The sequence below is a fragment of the Bos javanicus genome, chromosome 3, assembly GCF_032452875.1.
Source record: "Bos javanicus breed banteng chromosome 3, ARS-OSU_banteng_1.0, whole genome shotgun sequence".
NCBI lineage: Eukaryota > Metazoa > Chordata > Mammalia > Artiodactyla > Bovidae > Bos > Bos javanicus.
The window spans coordinates 48,699,898-48,718,746 of NC_083870.1; the positions used below are offsets into that span (position 1 = coordinate 48,699,898).

Here is an 18,849-nt window from a genome sequence, read left to right on the forward strand (position 1 = left end):
CCTGTCACAGACTTGAGTCTGAGCCTCACTTCCACCACTTGTTGGCTGTGCGACCTGGGACGAGTCACTTGCCTTGCCTTACCTGCATTTCAGTGTCTTCATCTGGAAAGTGGAGATAAGGACAGGATTAATCTGACATGGGGAATAAACCACGGAACGCTCGGTGCTTAGAACAGTACTTGGCATGTGGTGCACACTAGAGTACTATTTATGCTTCCACTATTGTCCATCTCCTGGGTCTGTCATCACTCCAGCCAAGGAAAATAAGACCAGTTTCTGACCACTGGGCTCTTTTCTCTAACTCATCCCCTTTACATTAGTCAACACTCAAAACGCAGGTGGCCCCACTGTAGAAATCTAGCCTCCACTGGACTATCCACTGTCATGCTCCAATGTTCCTTCTGGTCACCTGACCCAGCCCATCGCCCCTCCACCTCCCACATGCTTCCACTAGCCCCCTGAAAGTGAAGGCCTACACCCAGAAAACAGTGCTCTCTCCATGGCCTCTCCTCTGCCTGCTCTGAAGACACCGTCTTCTTCTGCATCCTTTCAGCTGGCCCAGGCCCTCATCCATCAGGGTCAGGAGTGACCCCACATCCTCTTTACTCCTCATGGTTCACTTCAAGCCTCTCTCCTCCCTTCTCTCACCTCCCACAGACAACCAGGATGTTAGGTCCTTCCATTCACACCCTCTCCCACTCCGTAGTGATATCATATTCCAACCTCCTGAACATTTCCCCCCATTCAAAAACTTTGGTCCTGGTTCACTTACATCCTCAAGCCCTGCCATCATCCAGTGTGTATGCATGCTTAGTCATTCAGTATGACTCTTTGCAACCCTACAGATTGCAGCCTGCCAGGCTCCTCTGTCCATGGGATTTTCCAGGCAAGAACACTGGAGTGGGTTGCCATTTCCTGCTCCAGGGGATCTTCCCGACCCAGGGATGGAACCCATGTTTCTTGAGTCTCCTGCATTGGCAGGTGGGTTCTTTACCACTCAGCCGCCTGGGAAACCCCACCATCATCCTGAGTGACTTCCTATGTAGAAGACCCAGTTTCCTTAACAACTCAATCCCTTAATCTTTTCTTTCAACCTCTTATTTTGTGTTGGAGTACAGCTGATTGACAATGTTGTGATAGTTTCAGGTGTACAACAGCGACTCAGCCATACGTACACATGTATCCATTCTCCCCCAAACTCCCCTGCAATCCAGGCTGCCACATAACATTGAGCAGAGTTCCCTGTGATATACAGTATGTCTCTTAATCTTCGTTTGGAATGGGACTTCACTCATTTGTTTGTCATCTCTTATCCATCACTTTTCTGCCTCCAAAATATTTCAAGAATTCTTTGTTGAACTTTCCTTCAAGTGTGCTTAGTATGACAACATTCTCAAGGTCATTGACCTCTCAGCTGTTCCTCAATCCACTAGCCCTTTCCTGTTTATGCCCCTCTTTAATCGGCTTAGATCCTAGAGCCCATCATTTCAATAAGTCTTTCTAACATCCCACATTCCCTTTCTATTGCCAAGAGCCGGCAAAACTCCAATGGTGGATATGTCCAACAATTTACACAGTGACAAGCCCCAAACAATCAGAGCACTGTTGGAAAAAGTCACATAACAGAGAAGACTGAGGCTGGTGAGTGTGAAACTACAGAGAGATCAAACAGCTCTCCATCCTGCTCTGCCCTTCCAATGCATTGCCCTTGCCAACCAATCCTTTTATGCACAATTAATTTTCCAAACTGCCCCTCCTCTTTTCAAACCTCCAGCCATACAGCCTCATTTTCAACAAATACCCATCCTACTTCACAGAAGAATAGAAGACAACATATAAAAAGTATGTTGTCACGCTGGGTTGGCGAAAAATGTCATTCAGGTTTTCCCACAGCATCTTATGGAAAAACCTGAATGAACTTTTCGGCCAAACATCAACCATTCAAACTACCCATCTCTCCTCCCTTCTCAAGGCCACCTCTCTCACCTGTGCAAGTGGGGCCATCCTCTCTGGTCTTCTTGGGAAACTTTTTTTCCCATTATCCTCTATTCTCTCTTCAACTATTGGTTTCTTAAAAAAGATTTTATTTTATTTAGCTAGTTACTTATTTTTGGCTGCCCTGGGTCGTCATTGCTGCCTAGAGGCTTTCTCTAGGTGTGGTGAGCAGGGACTACTCTCTAGCTGTGGTGTGTGGGCTTCTCACTGCAGTGGCTTCTTGTAGAACATAGGGTCTAGGTGCATGGGGTTCAATAGCTGCAGCACATGGGTTTAGCTGCTCCACAGCACGTGGGATCTTCCTGGACCAGGGATTGCACTCGTGTCCCCTGCATTGGCAGGCAGAGGCTTAACACCTAGACCCCCAGGGAAAAAAGCCCCCACTATTGGTTTTTAAACAGGCTCAAGTTCCCAGAAAAAAACAAAAATCAGTACACCCACCACCTCTTCTTCATTCTCCTCTTTTCCAGTGTAATCTCTTAACCTTTCTCCTTCCCTCTTCCTAAGGACAAAGTTCTAGAAAGGTTTGTAAATACCATCATTCCTCAACTCTCTACTCTTCGTTCTCGTTCCCACCCTCGTTACTCCCCTGAAACAGTTCTGCTAACATCAGCAACGGCTCCTGCGTGTGGCCTCTGTGTCCCCTGACACCTCTGCAGCATTAGACGCTATGGGCCACTTTCTCCTTGAAACACTTTCTCCTTCCCTGTTTTTAGACACCACACTTCTTCTGCCCAGAAACTAAGTAATAGAATCCCCTAAGTTTCAGTCCCTGCCTCTCTTCTACTTGATTTCACCTATACCTGCGGCTTTGGTTACCACTTATATGCAGAAAAACCTCAAGTTCAAACTCCACCCTAGGTCGCCCTCTGAGCTCCTGACATAACTGCCTGGCTGTTAATACCACAGAGCTTTTCAAACCCCACTCAGGGCCTGATCTCCAAACTTGCTCCTCCTCTAGGTTCTTCATTTCTTCTGTGAATGGTACCACCATACATTCCCATTTGACAGCCAGAAACCTAGGAATCATCCCTGATAACTTGATTTCCACACCATCCTACTAAGCCACCATATCCTTTCCCTTCCTAAATAACTTTCACAAACACCCATTTTTCTCAACCTGTTATCACCACTTTTCTGGACTGTCTCCAAATTGGTCTCCTTAGGGTGGAAGACAGATTGGAGGACCCCAGGGGAATTAGTTTTAAAAGCTGTCTCTGTTCATACACTTCCTCACATACCCCCAACCTAAAACATTCACTGGGCACCCAGTCCTCTGATGAAGGCTCTGCTCTCCCCAGCTTCAAAAGGCACTTACCCTCACTTGTTTCCCTCCTCAGCCGACGTGGCCTTCTTTCTGTCCCTTAAAGATGCCATGTTCCCTCCAGCCTCAAGGCCTCTGCATAGCCTACCTCCCCACTCCCGCCCTGCCCCTCCACTGCCACAATAAGGCTCAGGTCAATCCTCACTTCCTCAGGGAAGCCTTGTTGGAGCAAACCCCCCCTTGTCTGCTTGCATGGCATCACATCCCTCTCTTTTACAGATGCAATTTAAATGAACATCTCTCCCAGTGGAATATGAGCCCCACGAGGGTGGGAAACATAAACATTTCCCCCCACCATGGTGTCCTCTTATCTAACACAGTGCCTTGCCACACAGGATGCGCTCAACAAATGTCTATGAAATATAATGATAACAACAGACATTCATATTCTTACATGTGCTTTGCATTGTAAAATGCCAAGTTACAGGTCGCTCATTTTGCCAGTACAATCAGAACACTGGAAATAAGAATTTTCTAAATTGACAACCTTAGTGTTATAGCACAGAAGGCAATGGCAACCCACTCCAGTCCTCTTGCCTGGAAAATCCAATGGGCGGAGGAGCCTGGTAGGCTGCAGTCCATGGGGTCGCTAAGAGTCGGACACGACTGAGCAACTTCTCTTTCACTTTTCACTTTCATGCATTGGAGAAGGAAATGGTAACCCATTCCAGTGTTCTTACCTGGGGAATCCCAGGGATGGGGGAGCCTGGTGGGCTGCTGTCTCTGGGGTCGCACAGAGTCGGACATGACTGAAGCGACTTAGCAGCAGCAGTGTTATAGCATGAACACATACTGACTGCAAAAGGATCCTCACCTCCAAACATCCAAAATAAGAGTACCAACACTACAAAACAAACTAATATTGAGCATGTGCCTTAGTCTATTTGTGCTGCTATCACAAAACACTACAGACTGAGAGACTTTAAAATACCATATGTTTATTTCCCACAGTTCTGGGGGGTGAGAAGTGTGATATCAGGGTACCAGCATGATTGGAGAAGGGCCCTCTTCTAGGTCACAGAGTTCATGTGATGGAAGGGGTGAGGAAGCTCTGTGGTATCTCTTTTAAAAGCGTACTAATCCCATTCATGAGGGATCAACCCTCATGACCTAATTACCCCTAAAGACTCCACCTACTATTACCACCACTTTGATGGTTAGGATTTCAACACAAGAATTTTGGTGGGGGAGTCACAAACATTCAGACCACAACAGTATGATATTTGGTGTCTATTCCAACCAAGGTGTGACATGTGTTCTCAAGTTTTCAAGAGTATATTTAACTGTAATCTGCACTGTGTTTTCATATTCTTTCCAATTACAGAAGTACTTATTTATCAATTTATCTATCAGTAGCCCTAACATCGGAGAAGGCAATACTTCTTTCAAGGCAGTACTCTTGCCTTGAAAATCCCATGGATGGAGGAGCCTGATAGGCTGCAGTCCATGGGGTCGCTACGAGTTGGACGCGACTGAGTGACTTCACTTTCACTTTTCACTTTCACACAATGGAGAAGGCAATGGCAACCCACTCCAGTGTTCTTGCCTGGAGAATCCCAGGGACGGCAGAGCCTGGTGGGCTGCCGTCTATGGGGTCGCACAGAGTCGGACACGACTGAAGCAACTTAGCAGCAGCAGCAGCAGCCCTAACATGTAAAAGTGTTTTAAAAGTCTCTATTAACAAACTGTAAGTCATCTGTAAATAAACACATGACGATAAAAAATGAGATATTCACCAGACCAAACAAATAAAAATCCTACCAAAGAAACACCTGCTCCCCACCCATTCTGGTTTGATTTGCATTTTCATATGGCTGGAACATTGCAATCATCTTTCTCAGTGCTCACGAAATGTCAATAATTAACCAGAGATATTAAAGCCACTTGGTAAAGAATAACTTATCTACTACCCACTACCCAATTTTGACTTTTCATTCATGTAAAAATTTGAGCATCTAATCAAATGTGTACATAGCTTTTGGCTAACTGCAGTCACTGCTTTTGTTATTGTTTTGTTATTATTGCTAACTCTGCATTAAGAACTATATGAAAAAAAAGGTAGGAGAATCTACCTCTTTTTTTTTTCTTCTGAGCATCAAGTTTAAGAACCATTAGCACTGGAAAAGTCTAAAACCCCAGCTGCATAAATGTCAACATAATTTCTATAAATCCTCCAATATTCATGGTATCCCTTTTTAAACTGAAGCAAGTGAAAAGAAATGAAGACTAAACCAGAAAAGGCTAAAGAACCCTATAAGTTACACTCCTTTTCGAGGATATGATGTTACTTAAGATTTAAGAAGGAATTGCTCATTACTATAGAAAAGATTGCTCCATAGTTCTTCCCTGTCAGTTAAGACCCTAAACTTTGAATAAGGGTATCCTTTACATTTTTTCCTATACTTACAACTCTTTCTCTTCCTAGAACATATAATAGAATTCAAGTTAAAGAGAAACTGTTTTATTCTGCTGTTACAGAGCTTGGCTATGGTTAATCCCCTGAAACAGGTTTTTGTTTTTTGAATATAGATTGTTTAATGAAAACAAAGGATGAAATATGTAAGGCTACATGTCCATACATTTCTAACTGACCTTTATTACCCCCAAGATTATATGTAATAATTACAATCACAGAGTGTTAGGGCCAGAAGAAGGCTAAATTGTTCCCCAAAACTGGCTATAAGAGCCACCCACTGCCAGGCAAAACATTCAGGGTAATCTATGTCATGACAACTTTTCTGTTGTTCTTATTCAAACATTTTTATTTCATTTTACATTGACTCCTGGCTTGGGATTTGTTTTTATAATGCCTAACAAGAAGTGAGGCTGTAATACAAAAAAGGCCTTCTTTTCCAGCTCCCAACCCACTGAAGAATACTTTCCTTGGGCAATTCAAGAGTATATTTTCCAGGGTCTTAAGGCTCAGTGCATAGATGGCACAATTATTTGATAAATGTTGCTTCCTAGCATCTTACTCCACTCAAAAACTTTCATAAAGAAGTCTGCCTTTTAAACTTATAAGTTCCAACCACAGCCACTAGGTTTTGGATAAACCAGAATGCCTTAAGCCAGAAGACATAAACAATTAGAAGATCACACTAATATAGTATCTGACGCAAGCAAAAAGTAAGGGGTTGGAATTTGAGGACCCATCTTTAAGGAACTCAACATTTCAAACACAATGCACTCCCTGAGCCTTAGATGGGGTCTGTGTGAATGAGAGGCTCTGTAGGTGAAGCAGGGACCAGGTGGGCCCACATAACCTGGGGGACTCTGGGAGAAGAGGCGGTTCTGCATCCCATCTCTCCCGGCTTCTGATGTGCTCATTTTCAGATTTCCACTCTTTCTTTCCTGGAGGGATCACAGCAGGAGCCTCTTGGCTTGGGACAACTACTGGCTTCCTGCCAACACTAGGAAATCCAGGAAAAGCTGGACAGAGCAAGTTTTCCAACTGTGTTTTGTTCTTTTAAAAAAAAGAAGAAAGAAAGAAAGAAAAGAAATCACTGGGACACCTGCCAAGCAACCTAGAACTTCAGAATCTAAGGAGACAGGGAGGGCCTTCTCACCTCCAAATTATCCACCTGATTACCCCCGAGGAAGGGCTCAAGATGCAAGAAAGGGACTGTGGCAGGGCTTTGCCTGCCTACCTGTTTGTCTTCTATTTTTCTCTTGCCTGCTCTCCACAGGAAAAAAGGAGATTGTATTAAATGGGTTTGAGATGTTGAAGAACAACTGGGCAAATTTCTCCCACCTGTTGAGTTCTCGAGCCAAATTAAAGAGATGGGAATACCGGATCACCCCACCTGCCTCCTAATAAATCTGTATACAGGTTAAGAAGCAACAGCAAGAACTGGACATGCAACAACACACTGGTTCCAAATTGGGAAAGAAGTACATCAAGGCTATATATTGTCACCCTGCTTATTTAACTTCTGTGCAGATTACATCATGCAAAATGCTGGGTTGGATGAAGTACAAGACTGCTGGAAGAAATATCAATAACCTCAGATATGCAGATGATGCCACCCTTCTGGCAGACAGTGAAGAGGAACTGAAGAGCCTCTTGATGAAAGTGAAAGAGGAGACTGAAAAAGTTGGCTTAAAACTCAACATTCAGAAAACTAAGATCATGGCATCCAGTCCCATCACTTGAAGGCAAATAGATAGGGAGACAACGGAAACAGTGACAGACTTTATTTTCTTGGGCTCCAAAATCACTGCAGATGTTGACTGAAGCCACAAAATTAAAAGATGCTTGCTCCTTGGAAGGAAAGCTATGAGGAACCTAGACAGCATATTAAAAAGCAGAGACATTACTTTGCCAACAAAGGTCCATCTAGTCAAAGGTATGGTTTTTCCAGTAGTCGTGTATGGATGTGAGATTTGGACCACAGTGAAGGCTGAGCACCAAAGAATTGATGCTTTTGAACTGTGGTGTTGGAAAAGACTCTTGATAGTCCCCTGGACAGCAAGGAGATCCAACCAGTCAATCCTAAAGGAAATCAGTCCTGAATATTCATTGGAAGAACTGATGCTGAAGCTGAAACTCCAATACTTTGGCCACCTGATGCAAAGAGCTGACTCATTTGAAAAGATCCTGATGCTGGGAAAGATTGAAGGCAGGAATAGAAGGGGATGACAGAAGATGAGATGGTTGGATGGCATAACTGACTCGATGGATATGAGTTTGGGCAAGCTCCTGGAGTTGGTGATGGACAAGGAAGCCCGGCATGCTGCAGTCCATGGGGTCACAAAGAGTCAGACACGACTGAGTGACTGAACTGAGAGAGAGCTAGAATCAAATCCTAATCCTGATATTCATCAAGTGGTCTTGGGCAAGAAGACTATGACCTGCAAGATCTATAAAATGGAGATAAGAGTGCCAAAGGTGCAAGACAGTTATGTGGCATAAATGAAATGAGTTAAACATGCCTCCCACAGTGCTTGGCACATGCAGCCACTTGCAGCAAGTTATTTAGTGATCATAAATTCCTTTGTAATGTGGCATTACCATCCCATCATTCACAGATATATTGTCCTTGTCTCTGTCCCCTGTGAATGTGAGTTGGCCTTGGCACCTGATGACAGATACAGTAGAGGAGAGGGTTCCAGAGTCTAGGGAAGCCGCCAAAGACCTTGTAGCATCTGCCTTTCACTGTCCTGGAGAGTTGCCCAGAGACTGCCGTGTAAAGAAACCTGTCTGGCCTACTGGAGGATTAGAGGTCATGTGGAGAACTGAGGCTGCCCAGCTGACAGCCAATATGCAATACCAACTACCAGCCATGCTGGTAGGTCCACTCTGGACCTTCCAGCCCAACTGACCCTTCAGCTGAATGCAGACACACTAATGAACCTATAACCAACAGAGTAACTGCTCAACCACCAACCAGAATCAGAAGAAAGAAACTGTCTTAGGTTTGGGAGTGGCTAGCTATTTAGCAATAGATCAAAACACCTCTCAATAAAGGATATCATTTATTACTACCACTCTTTCCTAACTGGAAATGTTTACAACTATCTCTCTGACGGCACCAAGTCACACAGGGACAGGATATTCTGTATCTTAAGCAACGTGATCATTTCCCCCTTCCCTTAACCTAGGGACCCTGAGGTTTGTCTACACCTATGACCTGATTAGGGAATTTGGTGGCTTCAATGAGAAGACAGCCAAGGAATTATTAAATTCTCTAAGTGGACCTTTGTCCTGTTACCTAAGAGCCACTTAATCCCTACCCACAGTACTTTGAGAGTGGTTTCTCTTCTTACTTCCTGCCATAACACTGCTGTTGCCTCAAATTGCTCCCAATTGCACTTTTTTCCAATAAACATGGTACTTATCTGACTCAGTATCTGATCTGACACTCTCAGGTAGTCAAAAAATCTAAATGCATTGATGTGTTTCTTTGAACCATTTCACAGATCAGAGAGTTGATGATGTGCAAAACAAATCTGATGTGGCTTCAGGTGAATTCAAGTTTAACATTTATTACAAACCTCATGTTTAAATACAGAAGTAAGTCCTATAAAATACCTAAGCTTGGCCCATAGACTTGGTAACAAAGAACTGTTCTGGGTCACTGTTCATGAGACCAGGCTTAAGTGAATGAGGTTATGGAAGCTCAGATCCAGGTGGTTCAGGAAAGTTGAACTTTCCCCAGCTTTACAAAATAGGATCAAGCGACCCCAGCTTGTAGTTCTCTACTGCCACAAACATTCATTCTGCAACCTATTAACAATGCTAAGCTTGGTGATGCTCTCAAGGATTCTTGGAACTGTAGCTCTGCCCTTTCTAATTTGTGGAGCTGATCAGTGAGCAAATTACCATCCTTCCTGCATGGACCAAGTGCAGAGTTTTGCTCTTCTTTGTTTTAAAGAAAAACTTTTTCTTCCATCTTTGTCATGGTTCAAATACATCCGTGTCATCGAAAACATCTCACTTCTTGCTTTGTAACTTGCAAGCCTAGTATTCTTGGGTAAGTGAGTTCTACTAAAATTCCACTACATTTAGAACTTCCACTAAGATTATATATCCTCTACTACTTTGCAGGAAAAAAAAAAAAAAAACTGTCCAAGAACAATATCGGATGGCTGTTTTCATTGGACATGTATCCTCTTAAAGCTATTTCTGGATTAAACCCATGAACTTACACCTCACCCTAATGACTTTTCACTGGCAGTGCTAAAGCATAACAGCCCTGGCCAGAACGGAGGAACATGATATGAAAGACATCATAAAGCAAGGGCGCTAGGTTTTATTGTAAGATACCAGGAATGCGGTTGAGTAGGCTGGCCGCTGCAAGTGCAGCATTTTCTTTATGCATATCCAAAGGAGAAATGTCTTTCACCTCCTCGAATTAGGAATAGATGGGCTTCTCCAATCTGGTTTCTCTTCTGGACACCTTAGAGCTTATTCTGGATTGTTGGCCTCTTCTCTTTGGTTGCTGGAAATCTGATGGCCAGAACTTTCAGGAAGAATAGAACAGCACTTCAAAGTACATTTGCCAGCCTCATTCATACCTCCATCTTATTTTCCTTTCACTTATTTTTCTTACTTATCCTAAGTTCACTTTATCTTGTCGTATTGTGTGCATCTTTGTAAGCCTTCCCTAGTCATTTTTGGAACAGGGTGGGATATAATTAAAGACATAATAATCAGTGTGTATGCCTAATCCCCCCACTCTAGAGAGAGCGAGCTCTTGTAAGTAAGTGCTGAGCGTTGCCCCACTTTAAAATCCCTATGGTGTCTAGTGTTGTGCTTTTACTGTTCAATAAATATTTGGGGAATTAAATAGCAGAATATGTACATTTTGATAGCATTATGTTACCTGAATTATGAAACAAGCAATATACTTATGATTTTATCCTTTATCCTCAGAACAAATTCACATGAGTGTGAAGGGATGCACATTTAACAGTTTACTTTAGCATTAGTTATCAGAAGCAACCTCAAGGTCCAATGATAGGGACATGGTTAAATACACACGCACAAGACACTATTCCAAGTTATACAGACCCTGAAATGAACAGGAGGGTAAAAAAGAAGGTCCGTCGCATACTACAAAGTGTAAAGGAATGGTAAGCTGTTGCGAAATGATACATTTTCATAAAATACATAGCTGGGCACATTCTGGTATTTGTACAGAAAGAAGGCCTGAAGAGCTACACCCTGCAAACTGATAACTGGCTGAGGCTGGAGGCAAAATGCGGGTGGGATAAGAGCTGGGGGAGGGGGGAAGAAATGAACTTTCATTCTCTGGAACGCTGATTGTAATTTTTTAATAATGTGCAAGTATCACTCTTGTGATTTAAAAATTAAAAACACTGAATAAAACATTTAGAGACTTGAGGCTACAATGCACTCTCAAATTCTCAAAATGCCTAATGTCTTAAGAGTTTGTTGCGAGATACCAAACTGGGATACTCCCAAAACGCTCCCTTTGCTGCAAGCAGCCAGGCCTCCCCTTCCTGCAACGGGGGCCTTCCTCCCTGTAGACTTTATCTTGCCCTGGATTTCTGCACAAAGTATATAAGAAATTGATCTGTTCAGTAACACCCATACAGGTTGTCAAAATACAAAAAGGCAAGAAATCTTTCTCCATCAAAACATAGCTGTAGAATTTATAAGTCCTTTAAACAGCATGTGGGGTTTCCTGGTGGCTCAGTGGTAAAGAATCCAACTGCCAGTGCAGGAGACTGGGTTCGATCCCTGTGTCGGGAAGATCCCCTAGAGAAGGAAGTGACAATCCACTCCAGTATTCTTCCCTGGGAAATCCCATGGACAGAGGAACCTGGTGGGCTACAGTCCATGGGGTCGAAAGAGTCAGACATGACTTGGCCACTAAACAACAACAAAATAGCATGTAACAAATTATAGAGCACTTAAATTCATAATTGGTTCAATATTTTCACATGTATTAGGGAAAACCATGTTAACTGAGTAACATGAGTATGGGAAAATATGTCCCTAAAAATGAAACACTTTGTAAAGAGGGGTTTTTAATTTGTTCTAAATTTTTTATCAAATGAAAATTCCTTCTTCCTCCTCTTCCACTAAATAAATACCTGCCAAACAAGAGGTCTTCTATACCTTCAAACTGTACTTTTTAAAGGTTTTTTAAAAGCCTCTTTGGAGAAAGGCTTTTAAATAAATTAACTTGACGAAGATAGTTTCTCTATGTCCCCCAAATTTTAAAGTTAAATCAAAGTCCCACAAGCATAAATCTACCGATGTACCAGTTACTTCTAAAGTGACCATGGCAGGTCACAGTGAACACTAACATAGCCCAGGCCTGGATCCAATGTGAACTCCAAGCCTGGGCTCCATGGGAACAGTCAGGTAGAGACTATATGTCTGTACCTCACAGATGATGTCAGAGAAACCAAGGTTGAAAGCATTAGACAGATAGCAGAAAGCTGAGAAGAGCTGAAGTCAGACACTGAAAACATCAACTAAGGGAGGAAAGGGTCATCCCTGGTGGTTCAGTGGTAGAGAATCCGCTGGCCAATGCAGGAGATCAATGGGTTTGATCCTTGGGTCAGGAAGAATCCCCTGGAGAAGGAAATGGCAACCCACTCCACACCAGTATTCTTGCCTGGGAAATCCCACAGACAGAGGAGCCTGGTGGGCTACAGTCCATGGGGTCGCAAAAAAATCAAACATGACTTAGCAACTAAACAACAAGGTAAGAAAATCAAACAAGGCAGAGACGGGTGAAAGCAAGGATTCAACTAGGCCAGAGTGTAGATGATAAAAGCAAGCAGTAAGCAAGCGACTCGGCTGATCTCTGATACCTATGTACGTCTTCCTCCTGGCTTTGTATTTGTCCACTGGTGAGGGTGTCAGGTGTTGGAGTCAAATGTTAATTATTATAAAAAGGAAATCCAAGGCATGCAGATCACCTCTGCCCTTGATTAAACACCAGGGCAGAGCTAGTGGAAATAGCTCCAAGGTGCTGGCTCACCTATTTCGCCAAAAGCTTTTTTGGCAATCCCAAAGACTGTGAAAATGATCCCAGTTTGATTGTAGATCTTGAAATAGATGTCAAAGGAAGTCTTATAATCTAACCCTTTTATAAAATGCAATGAGAATACTTCTCCAACTTGCTGTGAGGCAAGCAGCCACTTCCTAAGGAGTTTGATCAGCAAATGGGGTTTTGAAACAACACATCTATCCACTGCTTCTGTAAGAACTTCCCAAAGCTGCCTAACCACCCACCCACTACACACTGCGAGGCCCTTTGCTCCCTATCCAGCTGATGAAAGTGACCTAGTCCATCAGCCAACTTGTTCTGAGTCCATTTGCCTTCTTATTTAACCTAAGGAGAGAAACATACTGATCTAAAGACACTACTTTCAAATCTAAGTTTACTCCTTCCACACTTCCTTTTCCCTTAGAACCAGTTGTTTTGCTTTGAAGCAGACAGAACTCGTATGAAGTTCTACTTTTGCACCTTCCCATCCAGCTGCCCTCCATTAACATGAGTCTGGTGTCTATCAGATAGAGATGAGCTCCCATACTCCCCCTGTATCCTCCTGGTCCAGAGATCTCCCAACCACGTCTGTACATCCCTACCCTCTCTAGTATCTCCAAGCCCAATGCCCTGCCCACTCCACTGCAACCTGCTTTTCCATCCATTAGACAAATGGTTTCCAAATAGTGGACTGTGATCCATTAATAGTTAATGAGTTTTTCAGAACACAGAATAGAAACAGAAACGTGTGCTCAGTTGCTCAGTTGTGCCTGACTGACTCCATGGAATTTTCCAGGCAAGAATACTGGAGAGGGTTGCCATTTCCTATTCCATGGGATCTTCCCAGCCCAAGGATCAAACCTGTGTCTCTTGCATCTCCTGCACTGGCAGGCAGATTCTTTACCACTAGTGGCACCTGGGAAATCCTGTTCTTCCATCCATTAGACAAATGGTTTCCAAATAGTGGACTGTGATCCAATAATAGTTGATGAGTTTTTCAGGACACAGAATAGAAACAGAAATAGAGTAGAAATAGAAACGAAAATAGAAGCAATACTCAGTAAGGGTACATATTGCTTCATGAAACCTGTTTCACATACACATATACTTACTCATGTCCTAAGTCAATGTGAAAATTGTACTGCTCATTTTGTACTGTGTTGTAATCCAAAAATGCCTGAAACAAGCCTTTGTCCATCTAGTCAGACCCCACCCCCCTTGCTGCTGGGCCCGCTGCGACTGCTTTCTCCATGCCGGCCCCAAGCTCTGAACAGACTGCCAGCTGTCTTCTTCATCGGCTGTTTGCACAAACCTTGGCCTTTTACAGTGACTCACAAGCTCCTTCTCATCCAGCCAGGGACTGCCTTCTCCTTGATCAGACCAATGTTCACACACACCTTTGGTATTCTAGGCCCTCTTTTCAGGTCTGGGATCTGCTAGCAATATCTCCAACTGTTTCACTATGAATAACAAACCCAGAGCAGCAGGACTCCATTTCTTTGTATGCTACCTTTCATCTCCAATGAGGAAAAAAACATCACCAAAGTCACTCTTGAAATAACCTTAGATTTTCTTACAAAAGTAACCTCACTTTCCTGATGTAATATGTTCCCTGGTGTAACACATACAGCGCCTGATACCAATGCCAGGTGACTACAGCTCACTCCTCCTGTTGAATTAAAGTCTGTCTCCCATCCTTGAGAACAGATGGCTAGCCCACCTCCATGTTGCTATCTTCTTCCTCTCACAAAGCAAATGGAAGGAGAGAAAGCATCACCAGGTGACTGTGGGAGCGTGGGCCTCCTTTCCTCTCTCAAGGGCGAGGGCACAAGCTGTCCAGCACAACGCCACCCTGGGCCTGCCCTCTCTTGTCCAAGTGCCCACAGTTCTCACAGAGACAATTCACGCATTATCTTCCTCGACAGAAAAACTCATTCTCTGTAATCCTCCTGTAGATCATCCAGTTTACTTTTCTCAATCAAACTAGGTATCCCACTTTATAGCCTTCCAAGAGATAACAAAGCCAGATGAGTCCTTCATCTGTAGGATGTGGGACATTCGTTTGAGAAGAAGGGTGCACAGAGACACTGAGGTCTGAAGGTTTCTTGTGAAGCAAACTGCTCGGTTTCCTTTCCCACATGCAAGGCCAGCTTTGAGGGAGGATCATACATGTGGGACGTCAGTTTGAGCACCAAGGGAGGAGGTGAACAGGTCTGAGAACTGCAGGACAGCTGTGCTAGGCTTGGAAGGGCAAGAAACACTCGCAAAGTGAAAGGGAGAAAGGGTAAGTCACATCTAGGGCACATTCCAGAATTCTCCTTGCTGCCCCACAACCCCCTCTCCGTGACCCGGCCCTTTTCCCATTTCTCAGTCAGGAATCCAGAGCTCCCTTACCATCTCTCTGGTCACCTGGTTTTGGGGAGGGTGGGCCCTCCAGCCCCTCCCAAATCGTCCCTTCCTCCTCCCCTACTCCTAGCTGAAGAAGCTCTGAATCAATCTAGTCCTGAATTAGATTTCTGATGGCTCCCTGCCCGAGGCCTCTGTTTATCTTGCTCATCAAATGAATCTCTCTCAGATGGAGATTTTAGAAAATCAAAGAAAAGACAGGCCAAACTCTTGAATCCACATTCTAGGGTCTACGTGGAAGACTTGCTTTTTAGGAACTTACTATAAAGTTTCAGCCCCTTGATCCCTGCCATTCCTAGGGACTGCTAAGCATACAGCTTGAGTTGCGAAGAGTCATTTTTCTTTCCAGCAAGATAAAGAAGGCTAAGGGTGAAAGGAACAAGAACAGAAAGTTAAACAGTGTAAAAAATCACTACTGACTGAGCAGCTTGGTTTGCGGCATCTGCCCTTAGGTGTGCAAGATCACACAATAAGGATTCAAACTCTGGAGGGAGGTAATATGGCAAAAAGGAGTTGCAGGGGTAAGGAGAAATAAAGCAGGCTCAAAATATACTAACCTCAGGATCACCTTACAGCACAGGAGGGAGGATGCAAGTAAACTAAAATCCATGCTTCCTCAAAGGAATCTTGCAAATTTTCTAGTGTTGCAAGAGTCTGCTTTTCTAATACAGTTTCACCAATTTAAGGACAGATAAACAAGGAGAAAATTCTCTACTTCACACAGCTCAGTTAAAAAGGGACTGGGATTCTGTAATATATTATCTTAACTGGCTACATAAAGATGAGGCTGCATTCCAAACTATACCCTGCTGGGCTCACACAGCAGTATCTCACTTAAAACACACAATCTAAGATCCATTTTTCTCAGCTCCATTTATGACTGGGTGAAGATTTTATTAAAGTGACGGGTTTTTTTATTCCCCCTACTTCACACACCGACTCATAACATCCTCACAGACTCTTCCAACTTGTCCCCAAACTGGAATCAGATTCATTTAAACATTATCAAAGATCACTCTTTAAGGATAATTTTATAATTTCGTATAAAAATGTGTACTACATTCACACTTAGAATGTGTACAACTAAGAAAACACTGGCCATCAACAGCGACCCTTTCATGAACATAGACAACTTAAAGTGCCTTCACGAAGGGCCATAGGAAAATGCTAGCATTACGGGTCCCATTTCATAGCTGGGTAAACGGAGGCACTTAGTTTAATAAACTTGCTCCGGGATATAATGGTAGAGCTGGAAATAGAAACCAATTTCTCCCTCTGACTTTGACCCCAGTCCCTCTCCCACTAGACTCTTCAGCACTTGCTGACTAAAAATGGGACCCACTTGAGAACTGCAAGGGTAAATGAAAGCTTCTTGTTTTATTTAGTAGCGGGGAGGTGAGAGACCGGGGAGACTTACCTACTTGATGCACCTGATCTCGTGTACTGGCCTCTAACAAGAAAGCTTTCCATGTATGCCCAAACACCTGCCCCTTTGAGCTGAGACCCCAAGGCACCGCCAGGCAGCCCCAAGCAGCCCAAATCACACCGCCCGGGAAACGCGACTGGAACGCGGGGCGTCCGGGCGAGGCGGGGGCCGCGGGCCCGGGGACACCATCTGTGCCCAGAGCGGCCCGCCGCGCCGGGATGATGCTGCGCCGGTCGCACACACCTGCTGGAGCCCTCCCTGGAACCCCCGGCCGCCTCCCGCGCGGGGGACTCCCACCCAGCCTCCGGGCGCCTGAGCCCTCGGCCTCACTAGGCCGGGGGCGGGAAGCCGCGGAGCCCCTCCCGCGGGCTGCGCTCCGCGACGCGGAGAGCCGCTGGGCAAAGCGAGCCCGCCCTCCTTCCGAACCCTCTCCAAACCGCGTCACCTGTGCCGGGTCCCGGGGCGACTCGCGCGCGGGCGGCAGTGAGCCGGGCCGGGAGTGGGCGGCGGGTGGTTACAGGAGCCTGGTCATCCGGCCCGGCCCGAGGGCTGGCGCCGGCCAGAGCCGTCCCGCGAGATGCTCGGCGGGAGCCAGGGGAGCCTTGGGCTCCGGGCCGCTGGAACAGCAGCGGAGGCTACTGCTGCCGCCGCGGCCGCCCGGACTGCGGGCTCGAGTTACCGCAGAGCGTCTCCTTAAAGGGGCCGCGGCGCTCGGGCTACGGCTACGGCTCCCCGCGGCTCCGACCCCCGGCCAAAGTGGGCGGGGCCCCGAGGCGGGCGGTGGGGCCGACCTTTGGGTGATGGAACTTGGGTCCCGGAAAGAGCTCAAAAACGGGAGCACGCGAGGCGGGCTGCGATGGGATTCTGCAAGAGCACACCTCGCTTGGAACAGTGTTCGGTTCCGCGTCTTTCCGAAGCAAGTAACAGAACTAGCAAGTGGGGCTACGGTCTGAGTCCGTTCTCGCAGCGGTCAGTACCTGGGCTCGCCACTTAACCAACATTGTTTTCAGATTATAAATTTATGTTCTGCTTTAGTTGTCCAGATTCTGCGCCAATGAAGCCCATGGTTTGACAATCAGAAAGGAGGTGAAAGGGCAATTGCTGATTTTCCTGCCACGTCGCGTTCCTCGCCGTTTCCGTTTGGGGCTGCAGGTGCGTTCCAAACTGGGTAGAGGGGTTTGTGGAAAAGGCCAGTGCTTTGGAAGCCGCCTCCTCTGGAATCCAAGAAAAACACCACCTCCATGCGGAGTCCCTCTGCTGTCAGGGCAGGGAAGTAGGATTTGGAATTCTAGGGGGAGCTAGCTGAGAAGTTTGCCAATAAACAGTAGCTCTTCTGATTTGCTAAATATGGCCTCAGAAACTTCCAAGTGTCCTGGATCAACACGATAAAATTGTTTTGAATAAAACAATAATAAATACATTCTGGTTGTTATAATTTGCACATCAAAAAAATCACAAATACATTTTTTTAGAAAGAGCCTCACTGAGGCGCAATTTCTTCATCTTTTAGTATAATCGGGATAATAATTCATAGACACCTCTGAAGTGTCTTGCTACATGGACTGCAGACTGACATAGAAAAGACAGAAACCTGCCCTGCAGTCAAACAGGGAAGATCTTGCAGGCCCCCAGTACACATTTCACCTTTTCTCTCTAAGGCTCTAGGGACACACCCGCGCACCAATGCCCTTTGACTACAATGTGTCCCGTCACAGTTGTTTCACAATGTGCACAGCCCTTGACGACTTTTTTTTGCCCCATACGCACACGGGTATTTCATAACTATCCACAGGCAGGATGGTTGTGCACACCTGTGCGATCAGCCCTGCCAGTACAGAGGACACCTATCATCTCAGGAATCTGCATTAACACTACTCCTCCAGACTCTGTCCTGTGCTTGTCCTCAGTGACATGACAGTTGCTCTGCCCTTTCCTGATAAACACACCATGATTATCTTTGATATGCATATTCTCTAACACCATAGCAGGAGCCAACGCCATCTAAACCTGCAGAAATCCAGTATCCTCTAGTCCCCCCATACTCCTTCATGTTAAGCCTCTACTGATGCATCATCAAATCTGCAGGATTGTTTATAGAGAGCATGTAAGTGAATACATCAACGACAAGGCCCGAGATATGAGAGGAATTCAGTAAATACTAGTTGAATTTTTAAGCTTTTAAACTAATTAAAACTCAGTGACCTTCAGGAGGTAGAAGAATACATTAA

The 18,849-nt window shown here is 44.9% G+C and overlaps 1 protein-coding gene across 3 annotated transcripts in view; it reads right to left on the minus strand.

Annotated features, from left to right (window-relative positions):
- TLCD4 (TLC domain containing 4) overlaps positions 1-17,470 on the minus strand; it is a 70,323-nt gene extending 52,853 nt beyond the window's left edge. The window contains exon 1 of one of the 3 annotated variants that reach the window (XM_061411130.1): positions 17,413-17,470. The gene's annotated coding sequence lies outside the window, so the exon portion shown is untranslated. Of the gene's footprint in view, positions 1-16,612; positions 16,700-17,066; positions 17,156-17,412 lie in introns of those variants that run through there. The other 2 variants (XM_061411128.1, XM_061411129.1) reach the window with 2 other exon arrangements.
- Positions 17,471-18,849: the final 1,379 nt, after the last annotated feature.